At 33.4% G+C, this 21,461-nt stretch overlaps 1 long non-coding RNA gene across 1 annotated transcript; it reads left to right on the top strand.

Annotated features, from left to right (window-relative positions):
- The first annotated feature begins 8,976 nt into the window (after nucleotides 1-8,976).
- Nucleotides 8,977-10,181, top strand: LOC109020563. The gene is made up of 3 exons (XR_004797927.1): nucleotides 8,977-9,182; nucleotides 9,790-9,912; nucleotides 10,097-10,181. It is a non-coding gene; the product is annotated as an uncharacterized LOC109020563 (long non-coding RNA).
- The last annotated feature ends 11,280 nt before the right edge of the window (nucleotides 10,182-21,461 follow it).

Below are 21,461 nucleotides of genomic sequence, written 5' to 3'. Positions count from 1 at the left end.
TCCACGTTAGGTGTGTTTTTCACCCGTTTGCTTTTTTATTCTTGATGAAAAACATGTTTCATTTTCTCCTCCCCTTCTCTCTCCATTTTGTTCCCTCTCTCTCGCTCGAAATTTCGTCGGTTCTAATCCCTTCCTTTCCATCTCCATCTCCATCTCCCTCTCCTTCTCCTTCTCCTTCTCCTTCTCCTATCCTCGCCTCGATCCCTCTCTAATTTCACTCCCTCTCTTTTTTCCTCCAACCGACTTCTCCCTCTCTCTTTCCATTTCGTTTCCCTCTCCCCCTTCGTATAAACAGACACCCACCAGGGTAAACACTTAATTCAATAAAAAAAAAAAAAAAAGAACAAATCCCATGAAAGTTTCACGATTGCAAATAGGCACGCACGAAAGCATTCTAAAAAAATTTTAGTTACTATTTTTCTTTTTCAAGTTTTGGTGTTAACGCACAACCATCCACACTGAACCAACATCCTACAAATAAAAGCAAGACATAATGAGAAGAATGAATAAAAAAAATAGCTCTTCATAAAAATGATTTGAAAAATCAAAAGACATATTAAGACGAGAATTAAAAGCAAGAAAAATTAAGGAAAAAAAAACAGATTTCACACTCATAACCATCTGGGTATAGAGTTAAAATAGCATTAAAAAAAAACTTGAAATTTTGCTTTACAAATAAACCCAAAAGCATGACGGAGATGTCAAACATAACAATTAGAGCCCAATCTTATGATCGATCTATCAACGAAAAATGGTGCAGAAATAAAGGGGAAATCCAAAAAAAAAAAAAACTTATCTAGCAAATGGATCTATTCAAAAATCCTAGGCCAAAAAATACAGAACTAGCCTAAACAAGATAATCAAATAAAGTTATATCCCTATTCAGCTGCCTTTTTAATTTTTTTGCACTTTCTCAAGAAAAGAAAACCAAACTCAGGATGTAGAATCGGAAGAGAAATAGAAAGAGAGAGGTGATCTTAAAGGCGAAGGATTTGAGATAGAAACAATATGTGTGTTATGCTTTACATTTGAAATGTGGTCTTTCTCACTTGAAGAAAGAAGAAAAATCTACTTTACTACTCGCCTGAAGAAGAAAAATATGTTCTGCTTTACTTCCAACATTTTTCTTTCTTTGTTTTCTGTTTTTTACTTTTTTGTCTTTTGTATTTTTTACAACCGGTTACCCCGCTTGCACATCTCGATTGTCCTTAGCAGATATGGCATACGAGAGGGACCAAAAAAATCAAATTAGAATTTCGTGATAATATTTTAATACATATTGGACCAAAAATCCCTTTTATTAACTGGCTGAAAATTCTGCGTACAACTAATTCATGGCCAATTACGAGGCCAATGCAGCTAACAGTCAAACCTACCTGTCAAGACAATAACCTTCGATCTCTTCATAGTACAGATTTATGTGCAGGCCAGGCACCTTCACCACCCACCTACATGTCATGAATTAACGTCCTTGCTAGCTAGCTAGCAGCTCATGAATTCTACCAGCAGAAGCAGGAGCAGGAGCAGGAGCAGCAGCAGCAGCAGCAGCAGCAGCAGCCGTATTACTCTGATCACAATGTGGAGGCCGTCCGTAGTGGTTGTGCTATTGCTAATTCTTATATCCAAAATAATAATTAAATTTTGTAGAATGAAAATATTATTAGTCCAATGGTTATGATTTATTTTTATGAATTATTATGAAAAATAATACGAAGGCAATTGTTAGTTTTTCAAATAATATTATATACAAAAAATACAGTTATTTTTAAATCTAAGAAGAAATATTAAAAAATCCTAAATTGTTAATTTGTTCCAAAAAATTCAATAAACCGAAATCTTCAATTTAAATTATTCTTAAGTTTATTATTATTATTATATTCTAATTAATATTAGAATAATAGAAAATTTTAATGATGAATTAGAGAACAAAAATGTAATTGTGCAAATGAGGGCAAAAACATAATTGTGCAAATGGGGATAGTGTGAACTTAAACAAAATCGACTATTCATATATTAGAATAATAGCAATTTAATTGTATTTGTAATGAATTAGAGGACAAAAATGTAATTAGGCAAATGAGAGCAAAATAGTAATTGCTCAATGTGAGTCAAAGATTAGAGGACAACAATGAAATTGTCCAAACGGGGGCAAAATCGTAATTTTGCAATGTGAACTCAAAGAAAATAGGATAGAAATGTAATTGTGGAAAGAAAAATTATATTCTTAAGCCTCATACACCACACACCAACATTTTTATGATTTCTTTAATTTTATTCTCTTACTAAATGTGTGGTATATGGATTATGAGTAGAATAATTCAATTATTTTAAGAATAATAAAACCAAAAAAAACTTTAAAAAAATTTTAAAAAAATAAAAAAAATTTGGTGTGTGGTGTATGGGCTTATGAATAGCAATGCTCTTGTGGAAATGCAGGTGGTGGACGCGAGGTGGCGTGGGCACGACCCCTACAAATGAGGGCATAACTGTAACTAACTATACAATGTGAAATCAAAGAAAATCTTCTATTGCCTCTCTTATTATAGAGTAGATATAATGTCGTTTTGGTTTGTGCAGGGCGCGGGTCACACAGCACCGGAGTACAAGCCATAAGAATGTCTTGCCATGATCGATAGATGGTTTGCTTATTACTTTTTCTAGTGTAGCTCCAAATTATGATCAAACGGCTCATTTCTCATTAGAGTGAGCTCCTTCTTCTAATTATTATGTAATAATTGGAGAAGTATCTACAAGTTGCAACTGTTTGTCCATCAATAACAAGGAGGCCTGTCCTGTCGATCAAATCTTGGAAAACAGGATATGCTTATCTTCTCTACTTCAACTTCCTAATACATTTGTTTGGTTTGTTTCTTCTTTTGGGATCGTTCAAGTACTCCTTAACCTTCGTCATTAACTACTCTACTCTGTTTATTTTCTCTATGGACTACTTGTAAATCTTTTATTATAAATTTTTAATTTTACTTTTTTTATGAGCATGGTTTTAGAATTTTGGTTGTAACCTCACGTTCATTTTATGTAAAATATTCTTCCATCATAAATGAAGATTATAAATAAAATTTGTGTTATTCTAAAGAGTGTGATTACCAAACGATGTACCTCTTAAAATGACATCCTCTAACATGGTGATAGTTCTCATGAGGGATGATGTTTAAGGAAGTTCACTAGATAGTCAAAATGTTGTGTGTGACTAGTGAAATTTCAAGAGATACAACCTTTTGATTTAATCAAAAGGTTGTTGTGTCACTTCTTAAAGTTGTGACCTTTGAATTACTATTGGTTTACCAATGGTTATGCCATTTGCCAACCGGTGTATGATGGCCTATAAATAGGGGTCATTGGTGCACAAATGAATTCACTCAATTTCATTTGTTTATCACCAACTTGTGGGACAAATACCCATACGAGAGTGTCACCATATTACCAAAATTTTGCTTCTATTTGTTCTTTATTATTTAATAGTTGTATCAAGAGCACAAGTCATGATAGAGGAAATTTTATCGCGTATTGTGAAGACGATAAATAGGCAAGTGTTTAGTTTGGCAACCACACTTGCATATTATAATCATCTTCATTTGCTTGAAAATCCGAGAGAGAAACTTTTTCAGATCACGATGGAGGTCTAGAGTACACTAGGAATCTTCAAAATCTTATAAGTTGTTATTATTTTGAATAAAATTATTGGCATTATTTCACACAAAGAAACAGTGAATTATCTAGTCCATTTGCACATGTTGTACTGTTTCAGCCGGTTGTCGGAGCCCCTCACCACCGCCGAACTTAGTGGACCTCGGGAGCACTTCGAAGTCATCGTCACCAGCCACCAATTGGTCAGACAGAAGTGGAGACACAAGTTTCACCATTTCTAGAAAGTCCTAGCGCAAGGTTGAAGACGACCTTAGACGAAACACCAACAGTCATCAAGTTCAAATTCAGGAGGGGCTAAACAACAGCGTCGTTCAGCCCATAGATCCAAACAATAACGTCGTTTTGTCCAACGGTCAAGAATTTCAAATTCCTTCTAGACTACATGACATTGTCGTTCAACCCAAGGGGAAAAACGACAACGTCATTTTCAACACTGAAGAGACACAACAGTCACCTCCAAACGGCACCGTTTTGCTACCTTCAAGCCGAGCCGCAAGCCGATCTCTGAGCCAAGCCGCTTATCGAGCCGTTGACCGAGCTGCCGACCGCTGATTTTCTCCAAAACCCGATTTGAACTAGCTTAAACCGGTTCACGACAGATTTGTTCAATCGAGCCGTTCGAAATCATTTTCAAGCCCGATTTAGTTCTTTCAAAAGTCGTTGTGCTCCAAATTTCAAGCCAAAATATTACAAAGCACATGTTGGTCAAAATTATCGCCAAAAATTTTTTGAAAAATGTGAAACATCAAGGAAAGGTCATGGATATCCTCGATCGGGGCATCATTTTCATTATTCTCTTTATTTAAAATATAATAGGAGAGTTTTTTGGCTGCCACCTTAGATTAAATCCAAAGTCATTATTATTATTACTAAGTCTGTAATAGTTTTAATTTTTCACAGTTGAACTATTATATTTAAATAGTACACATTTATTATTTCTACATTCTTCTTATTGATTAATTTTTAAGATTTATTATTCATGGCACCGAAGAAAAGTATTGATCCCTCAAAGATAGAAAAACTGAATGGAAGAAATTTTCAAACCTAGAGAAGGAATATAACTTTTCTTCTAACCCATGAAAAGACCTTATATACATTAACAATACCAAAGCCATGGGAAAAAAATTGTAGAAAATGATAAAAGTGAAAGTGAGAGTAGCGTTTCAAATAAAGATAAATGGATAGAACACAATGCATGGGCAAAAGCTTTAATTTTGCATTGCATGAGTGATCATATTATTTCTTTATTCGAAGACTATGAAACTGCTAAAGAAATTATGGATGCAGTTGAAGTAAAGTATAATTTAAGGTCAGATACTTATATACAGTTATTATTATATAAGTATAACTGGACGTATATGAAAGAGAATGATGATATTGGCGATCATGTACTTCAAATGGAGTTAATTGCAAAAAAATTACATGATGTCGATCATCTTCTCACTGATAAAATGCAAGTTACAACCATACTAAATAGTCTTTTTTCATCTTGGGATCACATTGTTACTTCTTTAACATAGTGAAAATAAAGTAACAAAATGAAATAACAATGATATCGCTTTTAGTACTTTTAGTACTTGAAGGATAAATGATGAAGAGAATGAATAAAGATAGTGAATCATCTAATTTATTGATAGCTCAAGACAACCGTTCTACACAGACCAATATGAAGTCAAATCTGTTTAAGAAAAAAAAATTGTTAAAAATGAAACAGAATAAACCATTTTCTGGAAACTATTTTAAATGTGAAAAGAATGGGCATTACAAATCACAATGTCCTAATAAAGGAAAAACATAAAAAAGTAAGGAAATTGTAATGACAGTATCAAAAGTAATGCTAGTAGAACCAATGTCAGATTCATAGTGGGTTGACTCTGTAGCAACAAGACATATATGCAGGAACAAATATATGTTTGTCAAATTTGAAGATAAACATACAGGAGAGCACAAAGTGTATATGGGCAACAATACATATTGCGATGTCTTGGGGGCAAGGTACATGTAAATTCAAAGTGAAATGTTTGGTTATTTTACTTAATGATGTTTTATTTGTACCTAGTATTCGTATAAATTTAGTATCAGTGCCTGTACTAAATCAGAAAGGCTACACAATTGAGTTTAAGTCTAGAATCGTTGTAATAAATAAAGGCAACCGATCCCTCTCCAATTTCACTCCCTTCCTTTTCTCCTCCAACCGACCTCTCCCTCTCCCTCTTCGTATAAACAGACACGCACCAGGGAAACACTTAATTTAATGAAAAAAAGATCAAATCCCGTGAAAGTTTCACGATTGCAAACAGGCACGCACGAAAGCATTCTAAACAAACTTTAGTTACTATTTTTCTTTCTTATTTTTCAAGTTTTGGTGTTAACACACAACCATATTCACTGAATCAACATCTTACAAATAAAAGTAAGACATAATGAGAAGAATGAATAAGAAAAAAAAATAGCTCTTCATCAAAATGATTTGAAAAATCAAAAGGCATATTAAGATGAGAATTAAAAGCAAGAAAAATTAAGGGGAAAAAAAAAACAAATTTCACACTCATAACCATATGGGTATAGAGCTAACAAAAAAAAAAAAAACTTGAAATTTTGCTTTACAAATAAACCCAAAAACATGACAGAGATATCAAACATAACAATCAGAACCCAATATTGTGATTGATTGATCAACCAAAAATGGTGAAGAAATAAAGGGGAAATCCAAAAAACAAGATTGATCAACCAATCTTGTGATTGATTGATCAACCAATTGGATCTATTCAAAAATCCTAGGTCAAAAAATATAGAAGTAGCCCAGACAAGATAATCAAAGAAAGTTATATCCCTATTCAACTGCCTTTTTAATTTTCTCGCACTTTCTCTAGAAAAGAAAACCAAAATGTAGAATTAGAAGAAGAAAGAGAATGAGATAAGTCTTAGAGGCGAAGGATTTGAGAAAAAAACAAAATATGTGCTCTACTTTACATTTGAAATGTGGTCTTTCTCACTTGAAGAAAGAAGAAAAATCTGCTCAGCTACTCGCCTGAAGAAGAAAAATATGTTCTGCTTTACTTCCAACATTTTTCTTTCTTTATATTTTCTTTTTTGCTTTTTTGCCTTTTATTTTTTTTACAACCGGTTATCCCGTTTGTTCATAGCAGAACTGGCATAAGAGATGGACCAAAAAAATCGAATTAGAATTTCGTGATAATATTTTAGTACATATTGGACCAAAATCCCCTTTATTAACAGGCTAAAAAATTCTGGGTACAACTAATTCATGACCAATTATGAGGCCAATGCAGCTAACAGTTAAACCTACCTGTCAAAAGGCAATAACCTTCGATCTCTTCGTAGTATCTAGATTTATGTGCAGGCCAGGCACCTTCAGTACCACCTGCACCTACATGTCATGAAGTAACGTCCTAGCTAGCTAGCTAGCTAGCTGCTCATGAATTCTAGAGAAACTTGAAATATTAATTAATCAGTATGTATACAAGTACTATAATATCCAAATTTGAATGTTTCGACTAAAGAAATATATATATATATATACACAAAGAAGTAGTGGACTCTTATTAATCTTTTGCATTTTTTGAGTTAACCTATATGAATACTCTATAAATGTAGTACATCATACAATCTTAAGATGTGTAGTCTCAATTTTAAATAAAAAAGAATAGGGTACACGATGAAAATTAAAAAGTCTCTTCACGTGGAACCCAAGCCTACTTTTTTAAATGGACCGCAGAATTTAAACACCCGGGATGATGTGGTGGACTCCTTGCTAGCTATTTTTATTAACCGACCTTGTTATAATAACTCTATAATTTGACATGATTCTTGTATAGGTCCTCTATCTTTCAACTATGCAAATTCTAGTGGGAACAAACCAACATTGGAATTGAATCCCTACTCGTGGACAAAAGTACGTACGTAAGAGATTTAATTATTAATTTGTTGTGTCAAGTTTAAACTAGTACGTAACATTTTATGATTGAACTAGTAATTGGGTCGATGACCTTTTAGGTTGCCAACATAATATTTTCGGATGCACCTATCGCTAGCTACGGGATTCTCATATGCAACAACTTGGGAGGCATATAACGTCAGCAACACATGATCATCAACGCGTCCGATTAATTAACCAAAGGGGTTTAATTAACCAAAGGTGAGCGGAGTACTCCGAGTCCGATTAATTAACCAAAGGGGTTTAAATTTGAAGATGCATTATATTTGGTAGAAATTTAAGAACATCCCATACATACTAATACATAGTGGTATAACCGATCCAATTTGGTCATGTTTTGGACAAAAATTGGAATCGAACTGACACGTACCGATTTTGCATTTTCAAGAACCAATTCTACACCGGTTGTCCCCTAAATCGGTACTTTCAGTTTTATCGGTTCCTGTCCAGTTCAGTCTTGTTTTCTGATTTAAATATACTATATACTATATTATATAATATATATATATATAATACTATAGTGATAATATATTGTAGTATATTATAATATATATTATAATTATATTATAGACTATAGTGATATATTATAATATAAAATATAGTGATATATTATAGTATATTATAATATATAGTGATATAGTATTAATATAACTATTAGGACAACTATAATGATATAAGATTTTAAAATTTAATATTATATTAATTAGTAATTTATCATATAAGACAAAATTATTTTATATATAATGATATATTATATATAAAAATTATAATCTATATATTATCCAACCGGTTTTAGAAAAAAAAAAATCAGAACCGGATCGATTTTGACCTATTTTAAGAAAAATATAACCGATACCAGACCAAACTATTGATATTTCATTTAAGGAAAATGCTTAAGCTACCGCTGGCTCTTTTATGTGTGTGTGTTTTTTTTTTTCTTTACATAGATTTTTTTAACAATTTTAAATATTTTTAAAAATAAAAAAAATACAACATCATTAAAAAATACTTCCTTAATCATGAAGTGTTTTTTATGATTAATATTTTTTTTATTAGTTCCAATGTAAAGACTAATATTTTTTTTAATTTTTTTTTACTTTGTGATTAAGAAAATATTTTTTAATGATATTGTGATTTTTTTTAAAAAAAATATATATTTAAGAGTGTTAAAAAAATCTATATAGAAAAATAAAAAATAAATACACATGAAGAGTAAGTGGGAGCTCCCAATGGTGGTTGTTGGGAGCTCCAGCAGCAGTAGTTGCAGCATTGTCATTTAATATGGGTAGCTGAGATCGTGTATATCCAACCTGCAACTAGTGATATTTCATTTAATTTGACATGACATAAGATACAGATCGAGCTTTGTTTTAGATATGGCAGGATATTGGCGACGCGTGATCAGAACGATGTCCGGTACCTCATCATTCATGGCTTCCATCACTCTGGTTTTTGTGCTGTTGTTTCTGATTGTCCTAATGTGCATGGCTGACTCCCAGTCAATTGTGGAGACTCTACCAGGATTTCCCGGAAAACTGCCTTTCAAACTTGAAACTGGGTACGTAAGAAATATTCTATAATCCGATCGATGCTTGATTTGTGTGTGTTTTTGTTTCAAACTTGTATTCTTCCTACATTACATTGTTTTCGATCAAAGCAAAAAGGGAAATAAGGACCCACCATATAATACTCTTATATTTATTTTTAGATCAAGTTGTAGACACACCTACCTCTATTAATAGTACTATGTAATGTAATGGGTCAAATTAATTTTTACATATAATTTTTTTAACAAAAGAAATTGACCATATCATTATATTAATATATTTGAAGACAATATTACAAAATTGATATTGGTTGATATTATATCATTTATCATGTCAATTAAAGATCGCACCTGATCAGATCCCAAAAATACAAATTAATTAGAGAGAAATTATACAAAAAACATGGATCCCGAGATGCCTTAAATTGATTAATTGTTCTCTCTTTACTTTAATATATTATGTAATGTAGGACCACTTAAATTCAATTATGAAGATTTCCACCCCTTTTGTTGAACCCATATTCATGTGTATGCATGTCATCATCTCGCCCTCCTCCTATGCCGTAAATATATCATAAGCAATTAATTAATTAGACGGTCATGATTTAATATCCTGCAGGTTGCCAGCATTATATTCTTAGATGCTCCCGTTGGCTCGGGATTCTCATATGCAAGAACCTCCCAAGGTTACAATATCACCGATAAAATCTCAGCGGCACAAACCTATCAGTTCCCGCCGAAGGTTAGTGAAATATAAATATATTATTCGACCAGAGATCACTCAGTTTTCCTACTCCCAAGTAAATATATAAATTAATTCCTTAGAAAGTCCACAAAAAAAAATTATCATATAATTATTTATATATGTATCTAACAAAGAGCGCGCGCGCTGTGTTTTAAATTTTATTTTTCGATTTGTGAAACAGTGGCTGATAAATCACCCACAATTCCAGTCAAATGCACTTTTACGTAGGTGGTGATTCTTATTCAGGCCTTGTCGTTCCAATCATCGTTGAAGAAATATGTAATGGTAATATATAATTAATGGACCCCTACCTGAAGCTCAATGTAATTACTTTTATTGCAGAAATAATTGCATCATTATTAGAGCTTGTTTTGTAGCATTAGATTTTCAATTAATATTGCAATATTCCTGATTTGGGTTTCTGGTATGTCATGACTAAATCAATTGAAAATAGGGATACCTACTTGGCAACCCAGTAACAGATCGTCGTGGTGATGTCAATGCAGAAATCGAATATGCTTATCGTGTGTCCCTTATATCTGAAGAACTCTATGCAGTAAATCTCTCAAAACTTGAATTGAATGCCTGCAGCACTTATGTCCTGTGTTTATGTTTATATTATGTGCACTATATCATAGTCGATTCACGACAATATATGTTTTGATCTGTCACTCTCATTGTTGTTTTTTTCCCTTGTAAATTTCCAGTCATTGTGGTCGTAGATCCTGCAAATGTACAATGTGTCAAAGATCTTGCAGCATTCAAGGATGTGAGAAAATTATTATTCATTGGAGTTGTTCTTCTTTTACCATATTTGAAGACAGAAAATAAAATTCAGTTTCAGTTTTATAATGAGCATTAATTCAGAATGACTAACTGAGTTGGCCGCGTATAATGATCTGTACGTAGTGCATCGCCAATATGTTAGACTTAAATAAAATTCTCTAATGCGGAATAACACTTTAGAAATGAGAATTAAAGGATTTAATGCCAAGAAATATTACCTCCAGCCATTGATGCAATTCACTGTAAAAGTTTCGGTTTTCACTGTGTTTGGCTCTTCCAAACTCTTCTCTACTCTATTTAGATGGTGTATTACCGAAGGGAATTGAGTGAGTGAGTTTGGGGACCAAACACATGTATTTATAGCCGAAATTCCCATCAAATTTCGGGTTTACGTGTCCCACGTGATCCTATTTTTATGGGATCAATTTAAATTGATGGAGGAGTGTTGGACCACTTAAAGAACTCTTAAGATGATAGACTCCCACTCATGAACGTCTTCATGAGCAAGAATCGGTCAACATTCTCCCACTTGGTCAACACTCCTGATCTTAAACCCATCAATAATCTTCATTTAAGTAATAAATACATGAATCATGGCGATAGGTCCTCTAATGACGAGTATTACCTTCCATGTATTACTATGTATTCATTCTTTACAATTTATGTGGGAACAATTTCTTAATGAATAAACCCTATGTTTATTCTTGGTCCAATACAGATAAATTTTCTCAAAAATAAATTAAGGTGCACATTAATATGAGAAAATAACATCAAAATGATTAAGAATTTCATTAAAAAATAACATTGTTCATACAATGAAAAACTACATAATGGAACCAAGTCTCATATTCACTATATGATCCTTGAATTTCAACGGTGGCATACCCTTAGTCAAAGGATTAGCGATCATTAGTTTAGTGCTTACGTGCTCAATGACCACTTTATTTTCTTTAACACGTTCCCTTATGGCTAAATATTTAATGTCGATGTGTTTACTCCGACTCCCACTTTTGTTATTCTTAGCCATAAAAACAGCAGCTGAATTGTCGCAATACATTCTCAATGGCCTAGAGATTGAATCCATAATTCTAAGCCCAGAAATGAAACTCTTAAGCCATACACCATGTGAAGTGGCCTCAAAACAAGAGACGAACTCGGCTTCCATAGTAGAAGTGGCAGTCAAAGTCTGCTTGGCACTCCTCCATGATATAGCTCCACCGGCCATCAAAAATATGTATCCTGATGTTGATTTGCGTGAATCAACACAGCCAGCAAAGTCAGAATCTGAGTAGCCAATTACTTCCAGATTGTCCGTTCGTCTATACATAAGCATGTATTCTTTGGTCCCTTGAAGGTACCTCATTACTTTCTTTGCAGCTCTCCAGTGGTCTAAACCTGGATTACTCTGATATCGTCCTAACATTCCCACAGCAAATGCAATGTCAGGTCTTGTACAGACCTGAGCATACATTAGGCTTCCGACAGCAGAAGCATATGGAATGTTCTTCATTTGTTCTCTTTCAAGGTCGTTCTTTGGGCATTGATTCAAATTGAACCTATCACCCTTCACAATGGGAGCTACACTTGGTGAACAATCCTTCATCCGATATCTCTCCAAAAATTTATTAATATAGGTTTCCTGAGACAGACCCAAGATGCCTCGAAATCTGTCTCTATGGATCTTAATGCCAATGACATAAGATGCCTCACCCATATCCTCCATATCAAAATTTTTAGAGAGGAATTGTTTCACTTCATGCAACAAACCCTTATCATTGGTTGCTAGCAAAATGTCATCCACATATAAAACAAGAAAACATATTTTACTCCCACTGACCTTCTGGTATATACATTGATCCATAACGTTTTCTACAAAACCGAATGAAGAAATTACATTATGGAATTTCAAATACCATTGGCGAGATGCTTGTTTTAAACCGTATATAGATTTCTTGAGCTTGCAAACCAATTGCTCACCATCACTAGAGGGGAATCCTTCAGGCTGTTTCATGTAAACCTCCTCCTCTAGATCTCCATTGAGAAATGCTGTTTTCACATCCATTTGTTGCAATTCAAAGTCAAAATGGGCTACTAATGCCAAAATAACACGCAAGGAATCTTTCTTAGATACGGGAGAGAAAGTCTCCGTGTAATCGATTCCTTCTTTCTGAGTGAATCCCTTAGCAACAAGTCTTGCCTTGTATCTCTCAATGTTGCCTAATGAGTCTCTTTTGGTTTTAAAGACCCATTTACATCCAATGGCTTTTACACCATTAGGCAACTCAACAAGATCCCAGACTTCGTTACTCTTCATGGAATTCATCTCTTCCTTCATGGCATTGTACCATAATTCTGATTCTTTGCAACTCATGGCTTGTGAAAATAACTCGGGATCATTTTCGGCTCCAATGTTATAGTCAGATTCTTACAGATACACAACATAATCACTAGGAATTGCTGATCTTCTTTCTCTAACAGATCTTCTTAATGTTGCACCATCATCTTCCTAAGAAGTAGTATGTGGTTCAACTTGTTGTTCAAAAGTTGTTGGCAACTCTTGAACTACCTGATCTACTAGAGTGTCGTCAGCAACTTGTGGAACATCAATGATTGGTAGTTCAACACCAGTTGGTACTTGAGAGGTGTTGTAAACAATAACCAATCTATCACTTGAAGTGGAAGGTTGAGATTCTGAATGATCATTCTCAGAAACTATGTTCATGGTTTGATCGCTCTCATTGATCAAGTCATTCTCAAAAAACTTTGCATTTCTTGATTCCACAATCCTAGTACTGTGAGATGGAGAATAAAATCTATAACATTTAAACCTTTCAACATATCCAATGAAATACCCACTAATGGTCATTGGGTCTAGTTTCTTCTCTTGTGGATTATAAATTCTCACCTCAGACGGGCATCCCCAAACGCGCATATGTCGCAAACTCGATTTCCAACCTTTCCATAATTCAAATGGTGTTTTAGAAACAGCCTTGGTTGGAACTCGGTTTAATATATACACTGTCGTCTTAAGTGTTTCAGCCCACAATGATTTAAGAAGATTGGAGCTACTAAGCATACTCCGCACCATGTCCAATAATGTTCGGTTTCTTCTTTCTGCTACACCATTCTAGTCCGGTGAACCAGGCATGGTGTATTCGGCAACAATCCCATGCTCTTGAATAAACTTTGCAAATGGCCCATGTGCTTGTCCATTCTCAGTGTATCTACCATAATATTCTCCACCTCTATCTGATCTCACGATCTTAATTTGTTTACCGCATTGTTTCTCTACTTCAGCCTTAAAGATTTTAAAGGCTTCTAATGCTTCGTTCTTGTTATGAAACATGTAGAGATACATATATCGTGAGTAATCATCTATAAAAGAGATGAAGTATTTCTGACCATATGAGTCCATGTCTGGACTACATATATCAGTATGTATGATCTCTAATATGTCTGAACTCCTATTGGCACATTTCTTTGACTTGTTGGTCTGCTTTCCCTTTATGCAGTCCACACAAGTCTCAAAATCAGTAAAATCTAGAGTATTAAGTACCCCTTCATTTACTAATCCTTTAATCCTATCTATGGAGATATGGCCTAATCTCCGATGCCATAATTTAGAGGAATTCTCATTAATAACACATCTTTTAGTGCCAGTGTGAACATGCATTGAATCATAAGTGGTATTGTTTTGTAAATTAATGCAGTAAAGACCATCAGACAAAGTACCATTCCCAACACAATCAGATTTATAAAATAAACTGAATGATGAATTTGAAAAATTAAAGGAATATTCAAAAGGTACTAGTCTTGAAACTGAAATCAAGTTTCTAGAAAAACTTGGAACATAAAAGGCCTTCTCCAACTTTAAAACAAAACCACTAGATAAAATTAAATAGCAAGTTCCAACAGCTTCCACATGCGAGCCCATCTTGTTTCCTGATAAGATGCTTCGCTCACTTCCCACAGGCTTCCTTAGGTTTTGCAAAACTTGCAAGGAATTCGAAATGTGGATTGTTGATCCAGAATCAATCCACCATGTGTTAATATTGACATTAACCATATTAGATTCATAACAAACAAGTGAGGTCGAATTACCTTTGTCTGCAAGCCATTTCTGGAATTTGGCGCATTCCTTCTTCATGTGTCCCTTCTTTTTACAAAAGAAACACTTGGAATCTTTCTTAATACCACCTTGGGGAGGTATTTTGCCTTTTCCCTTCAGTTTGGCTTGATATTTGCCCTTTCCATGCGTTGCCAGCATTGCACTTTCACCCTGTTCCATCATCAGCCTCCCTTCCTCTTGAACACACATGGTCATGAGTTCATTAATTGATCATTTATCCTTATGTGTGTTGTAAGAGATTTTGAAGGGTCCATATTGATGCGGGAGTGTGTTCAGGATGTAGTGCACTAGGAAGGACTCCGACATTTCAACCTTGAGTTTCTTCAATTGAGCCACATTGTCCCTCATTTGCATGATGTGCTCACGCACACCTTTCACACTGGTGAGTCTTAGGGATGAAAACTTCATAATTAGGGTGCTTGCTAGAGCCTTGTCTGAAGTGACAAATTGTTCATCAATGGCTTTTAGCAAGTCTCGGACCTTTTCATGCTGATCGACAGAACCACAAATACCAGCTGATATTCTAGTCTTAATGAACATCATGCTTAGGCGATTAGATCGCTCCCATCGCTCATAAAGTGCGATGTCTGCTGCATTACTGGTATCAGTTACAGCTGGTGGTTCGTCTTTCCTAATAGCATAATCTATGTCCATCCACTCTAAATGAAGAAGAATTCTTTCCTTCCAGACCTTATAGTTATCTCCCTTAAGTTCAAGGATATCATAACGAATATCAGAGAAATTTGTAGGTTGTGAAACTGCATACAGATTACATGTTTATGTTAAAATTGAGACCTAAATAAATATACATGTTTTAACAATGTAAATCATGCCTAAAAATTGAATCTAATGACATAAAATTGCCTGTGGGCTAAATTTTTAATACCAGTAGATCCAATTAATCTATATGATAGAATTTTATCAATATAATTACTTAATTCATAATTCTAAAGGGTATATTATGAATTTGATATGTATTCTATCGTAGACTTTTATGATAAAACTACCAAATTATTTATTTCATTCATAATTTCTGTGGGTAATTTATGAATAACTTGATATTTTAACCTAATTAATAATATAAATATAATAAAAATTCCTGTGGGATAAAATTTATTATATTTATGTATAATTAATTACAATTAATGTCTAATATTCCTTATGTGATCCTAATCAATCATTATAATTTTACTTAATTAAAGATGCTGTGGCTATTCTCTAATTAACATAAAACTATATGGATTACTAGACATTTAAATTGCATAAGACTAGCTTAATATTATGAATTACATAATTGTAACTAATACTCACATGTTATAACTATGCACAAAAGATTTATAATATATAAGCATAAATATTGTACAATCTAGATTATAATATTATGCATAACATTTAATCTCATGCTCTAAACTATATACTCATCAAAAATTGCATGTAAAAAGCAAAAAAATTAATCAATTTATGCAAACTAAATATGAGCATAATAAACAAATATCCTCATTGCATATAATTAAAAATAAAAAATTATAAGCACAATGGTCCTTAGACCCAAAAACCCACTATTCAAGCCATTTAAAAAAGGGGAAATTTTTTTTTTTTTTTTGCACCAAGTAAACGACAGGTCGTTTTTCAAGAAGGAAAAAACGACGTGTTGTTTTTCCCATATCCTTAAAACAGACACAGCTCTTAAACGACATTTCGTTTTACTGAAACTCAAAACGACATGTCGTTTATCCTCATGTTTGATAAACGACCACCGAATAAAACGACATGTCGTTTTCATCAATTGAAAAACTACGTGTCATTTTTGTCATTACACTTGAACGGCCTCCGAAGTAAAACGACATGTCGTTTTCATTAAATTGAAAACGACGTGTTGTTTAGTGGTATACGGGAATAAAAATCTTTATGCTAAACGACATGTCGTTTTCATCAAAGTTGAAAACGACCTGTCGTTTAGCAGAACCGAATGAACCAAAAGCTGCTGAAAACGACATGTCGTTTTCAACAAGCCTGAAAACGACATGTCGTTCGCGTCGTCTTCAACCTCCAGACGCAGTGCGATTTTCTCATTTTTACAGTGTTTTTCACGTCAAAAATCATGTTTTTAATCACAGAAAGCTTAGAAAAAATATTTCTTTATGATTTCTAAACTTCTTTCAAATAAAAAACGTCCAAAAATCAAAACCCAAAAAAAAATTTTCAATTCACGGCCAAAAACATAGGAACTCGGGTTTTTGAATTTAAACATCAAGACAGAGGATTTTAATGCTCTGATACCAACTGTTAGACTTAAATAAAATTCTCTAATGCGGAATAACACTTTAGAAATGAGAATTAAAGGGTTTAATGCCAAGAAATATTACCTTCAGCCATTGATGTAATTCACTGTAAAAGTTTCAGTTTTCACTGTGTTTGGCTCTTCTAAACTCTTCTCTACTCTATTTAGATGGTGTATTACCGAAGGGAATTGAGTGAGTGAGTTTGGGGACCAAACACATGTATTTATAGCCGAAATTTCCATCAAATTTCGGGTTTACGTGTCCCACGTGATCCTATTTTCATGGGATCAATTTAAATTGATGGAGGAGTGTTGGACCACTTAAAGGACTCTTAAGATGATAGACTCCCACTCATGAACGTCTTCATGAGCAAGAATCGGTCAATATTCTCCCACTTGGTCAACACTCCTGATCTTAAACCCATCAATAATCTTCATTTAAGTAATAAATACATGAATCATGGCAATAGGTCCTCTAATGACGAGTATTACCTTCCATGTATTACTATGTATTCATTCTTTATAATTTATGTGGAAACAATTTCTTAATGAATAAACCCTATATGTTTATTCTTGGTCCAATTTAAACCCTATGTATTGTCAAATTTAATCAGTTTTCTTGCCTGTATGAAATTCTACTAGGTAGGATGATCTCACTGGCCTGAAGAACTATTTTTTTTTCTTTTAAAAATCATGGCAGATACACAATCAGCTTCCACTACAACAGAAAGGCTCTTTATGGATGACATTTATTATCCCAAATTATAGTCATTTCATCCCAAAATATTTATTGGGACGAATTTGAAAGAAACCATTCAAACACGTTCGAACGGGAATTTCTTTTGTCACGGTTGAAATTCGTCCCAGAATATCATTCGAACGGTTACAATTTTACGTTCGAACCGGATTAATTTATTTGAACGACTGCAAAATACGTTCGAGCACAAATAAATTATACACAAGTTCGAACGGTATAAATTTAGCTTTCTGTTCGAACGTTAAAAGGGCAGATCGAACAATAGAAGATATGTTCGAACACTTCAAAAATATATGAAAATTCGAACGTAATGTGATCGTTCGAACGATTTAATAAATTGCGTTCAAACGTTATATGGTCGTTCAAACGAGAACTATTTTATTTAAACTCAATAATAAAAAAACTAAATGGACATTCATAATATTTGAAAAAATACATTAAAAACTGTTTAATACTCACAAAAGTTTTATAATAAGTGCAAACTAAATAAATAACCATGAGACTGGCATTTTTCGTACGTAAATAGATAATCCCAAAATCTGTACGCAAAAAACCATCAATTGCTTGGAGGCAAGTACTGTTGTATAAGCTGTTGCATTTGGAGTTGCATTTATTTTCTAAACTCTTCTTGTTGTTCTTCATGTTGCTTTAGGCGCATCTCCATGTTCGCTTGTTTTGTCAATTGAGCCTTTAACTCATGTTGCCTTGCAGTCAATTCTTCGATTCTAGAATTTGCATTCTCTAGAGCTATAGAAGTCATAGATGCAAACCCGAAAGAAGAGGAAGAGGGAGAAGGCTTTACACAGTGACACAAACCCCTCAAATATCCTGAACGTTGACCATGATTTGAGTAAAAATATCAATATCATTTGTTGCGGAATTTTGATCTGACGCAGATTCAACACGTAGGACAACCATTTTATCCTAGACATATATAAGATAAATAATTAATATCGTCATAAATATTCTAATATATTTAATTAAAACAGGTTATAATACTTACATAATTTTCATGGGCATCAGGATGAGTACTCTCCATTACAATTAGTGTACGATCCATCATATAATTTTGTCAGATCATAATTGTTATCTGAATCTTACTACAATAAATATGTATTAAGATATAAAGTCATTATGATTCATCCAAATAATTAACTATATCCAATAAAAAAAAATAGCAATACCAATTTCTTAGAGAGGCGATACAAAAATCTTGAGTCTGCATGATGATTAATCTTCAATTTTGATCTATTTGTTTTATTTATAGAACTTCGTCCTGCAAAAAAATTGTAAATATTATGAAACAAAATGAAAAATAGGACAAGTAAAATAATTAAATTTAATTATACCTAATATGATGGATCCTCAAACATGTCACAAAGTTTTTTACCCTAAAAAAATCGGACATCCTGAAAAGGATGTTGACGTGCATCTTCCTTCTTCTCAAACTTATTATAATGATCATAACACATCGCCTTATATTTGCAGAATGCATTACCCATAAGCTCTTCCACAGTCTTACGCTCCTTTCTCCGAATAAAATTTAATTTGAAATCATCCTTAAAAAAATAGTCACAAACATATTATCATTTATAATATTCTAAATTAAGTAAAATATAGAAATTTATTCTACTAAATCAATGTTTTAAACATTACCAAACAACGCTTATTGATAAGGTCTTTAACATCTTGGGGCACTTCCTTCCATGAAGTCGTTGCCAAAGGTACATAAGTTTGTATAAGAGCATTCACATGCGATGCAAGCCAAACTGCTGGTTGTCTTTCGCCTTTGGTATGTTCGTCAGGAATGTTAACCTTAATCTTACCCACCTTACGATATTTTTCCAACGCCACCTCTCTAGTGGTGCCTCGACCTTAACAAGATTGTACTGTAGACTCTATAAAATATAACATTATAATCAATCTCTATTATATGTCTATTATAGGACCTTAATTAGTAACTTTTATGAGTATTAGATTTTTACCTTGTTCCGTAGAGTCAATCTCTAATGGTGAGTCTAAATGAGAGCTAGGAACAGGTGGAGATGGGTTGCGAACTTCCTTCCTCTTTGGTGACATAATTTTAAACTACTGATACATTCAATAAGTAAAATATTTGTCATCAAGTGTAATGTTAACACATAATTGGTTAATCATAATCTGTATCAGTTTCATTTGACAATTCGCTCTCATCATCTGTAGATACTTCAGATGATTCAACATTTTCTTCAATTATCGCATCAACAATTTCAACTTCAATATCTTCTTTATTTAATAGAATCATCTCATACTGGCTCAAATTCACAAACAAATTTAAGGTGGGTTGACTCTCTTGGTATGCTTCTTGAGTAGATGGGTCATCTTCTTCTTCAACTTGTCCTTCCGCCTGAGGGATAACATCATATATATTTCTTAGATAATAGTTTTGTACTACTCGCCATTGATTTCCTAACTCCTGGTCATCTAAATAGAATACTTAAGATGCTTGAAAAGCCAAAATAAAATGATCATCTTCATACCATTTTATTGATGTATTAACACTTAAAAATATTCTTCATCACGGACTCCAGTTCGAGGATTGCTTAAATCTCATCAATCACACTTAAACAGATACACCGCAAGCTCTCCCAAATATTTCATTTCAATTATATCAGTAATAACCTCATAGAAATTAATGTTTTCTCCATCATGACTTCTTTCGACTAAGACACTACTATTTTGGGTTTTCCTATAACAATCTCGATCCATTGTGTTATACCTACTTCCCAGATAAACACATGCAGAATATCGAGCAGTGCGTCTAGATGGGCCACGGATCAATCCATACAGTTCATCCGATATATCTTTTGGATTATTCGCAAGTATTTATACAACCTACATATTGAGTAAAGTATATATTATATCAAAATTTAAATCAATATTTTTTTCATTGGTTATTAAGTAAAGCATATATAATGTCATTACCCGTTCTTCAAACTATCTCGAGAACTCCTCTTCATGTTCCTGGTTTATATCATTTACTCTCAGTTCCTTGAGCACGTCAATATGATCACTGAAATTGATGATTATCACAAATATTTTATATTCCTAGAATTTTTTTAAAGTAAATGAGCAAATTTAAGTTAAGAAAAAGTTATAAGTACTTCAAGTGGTTATCTATCTCAAGGCAATTGTTCAGCATGTACCACTGATCTTTCTCAAATTCTCTACCACACAAGTCATAACCACGCACTGCACCAATTGGACGTACTTGTTAGGAAAACATAGAAAACACATTCAGTGGTCTTGTTTGGTCAACGTTCAAAGTTTTTTTCCGGCCGATCAAGCCGAGTGTCAACTCCGTGGAAATATTTGAAACAAAAGGTATGCCACTCATCGTCAATATATGCTTCTACAATTGATCCTTTTGGTCGGGCCTTATTATCCACTATTCGTTTCAACTTTCCAAAAAATCGTTCAATGGGATACATCCATCTATATTGAACTGGTCCTGCAAGTCAAGCCTCACGTGGGAAATGAACGGCTAGGTGAATTAACTATTTAAGTATTAATAAATCTTAACTATTTGTATTTTAATTTAAAATTTTAGTAGT

Source organism: Juglans regia, chromosome 13 (assembly GCF_001411555.2).
Source record: "Juglans regia cultivar Chandler chromosome 13, Walnut 2.0, whole genome shotgun sequence".
Classification (NCBI taxonomy): Eukaryota; Viridiplantae; Streptophyta; class Magnoliopsida; order Fagales; family Juglandaceae; genus Juglans; species Juglans regia.
The sequence above is the reverse complement of the archived record's forward strand: the minus strand, read 5'-3'. Positions and strand labels throughout refer to the sequence as shown.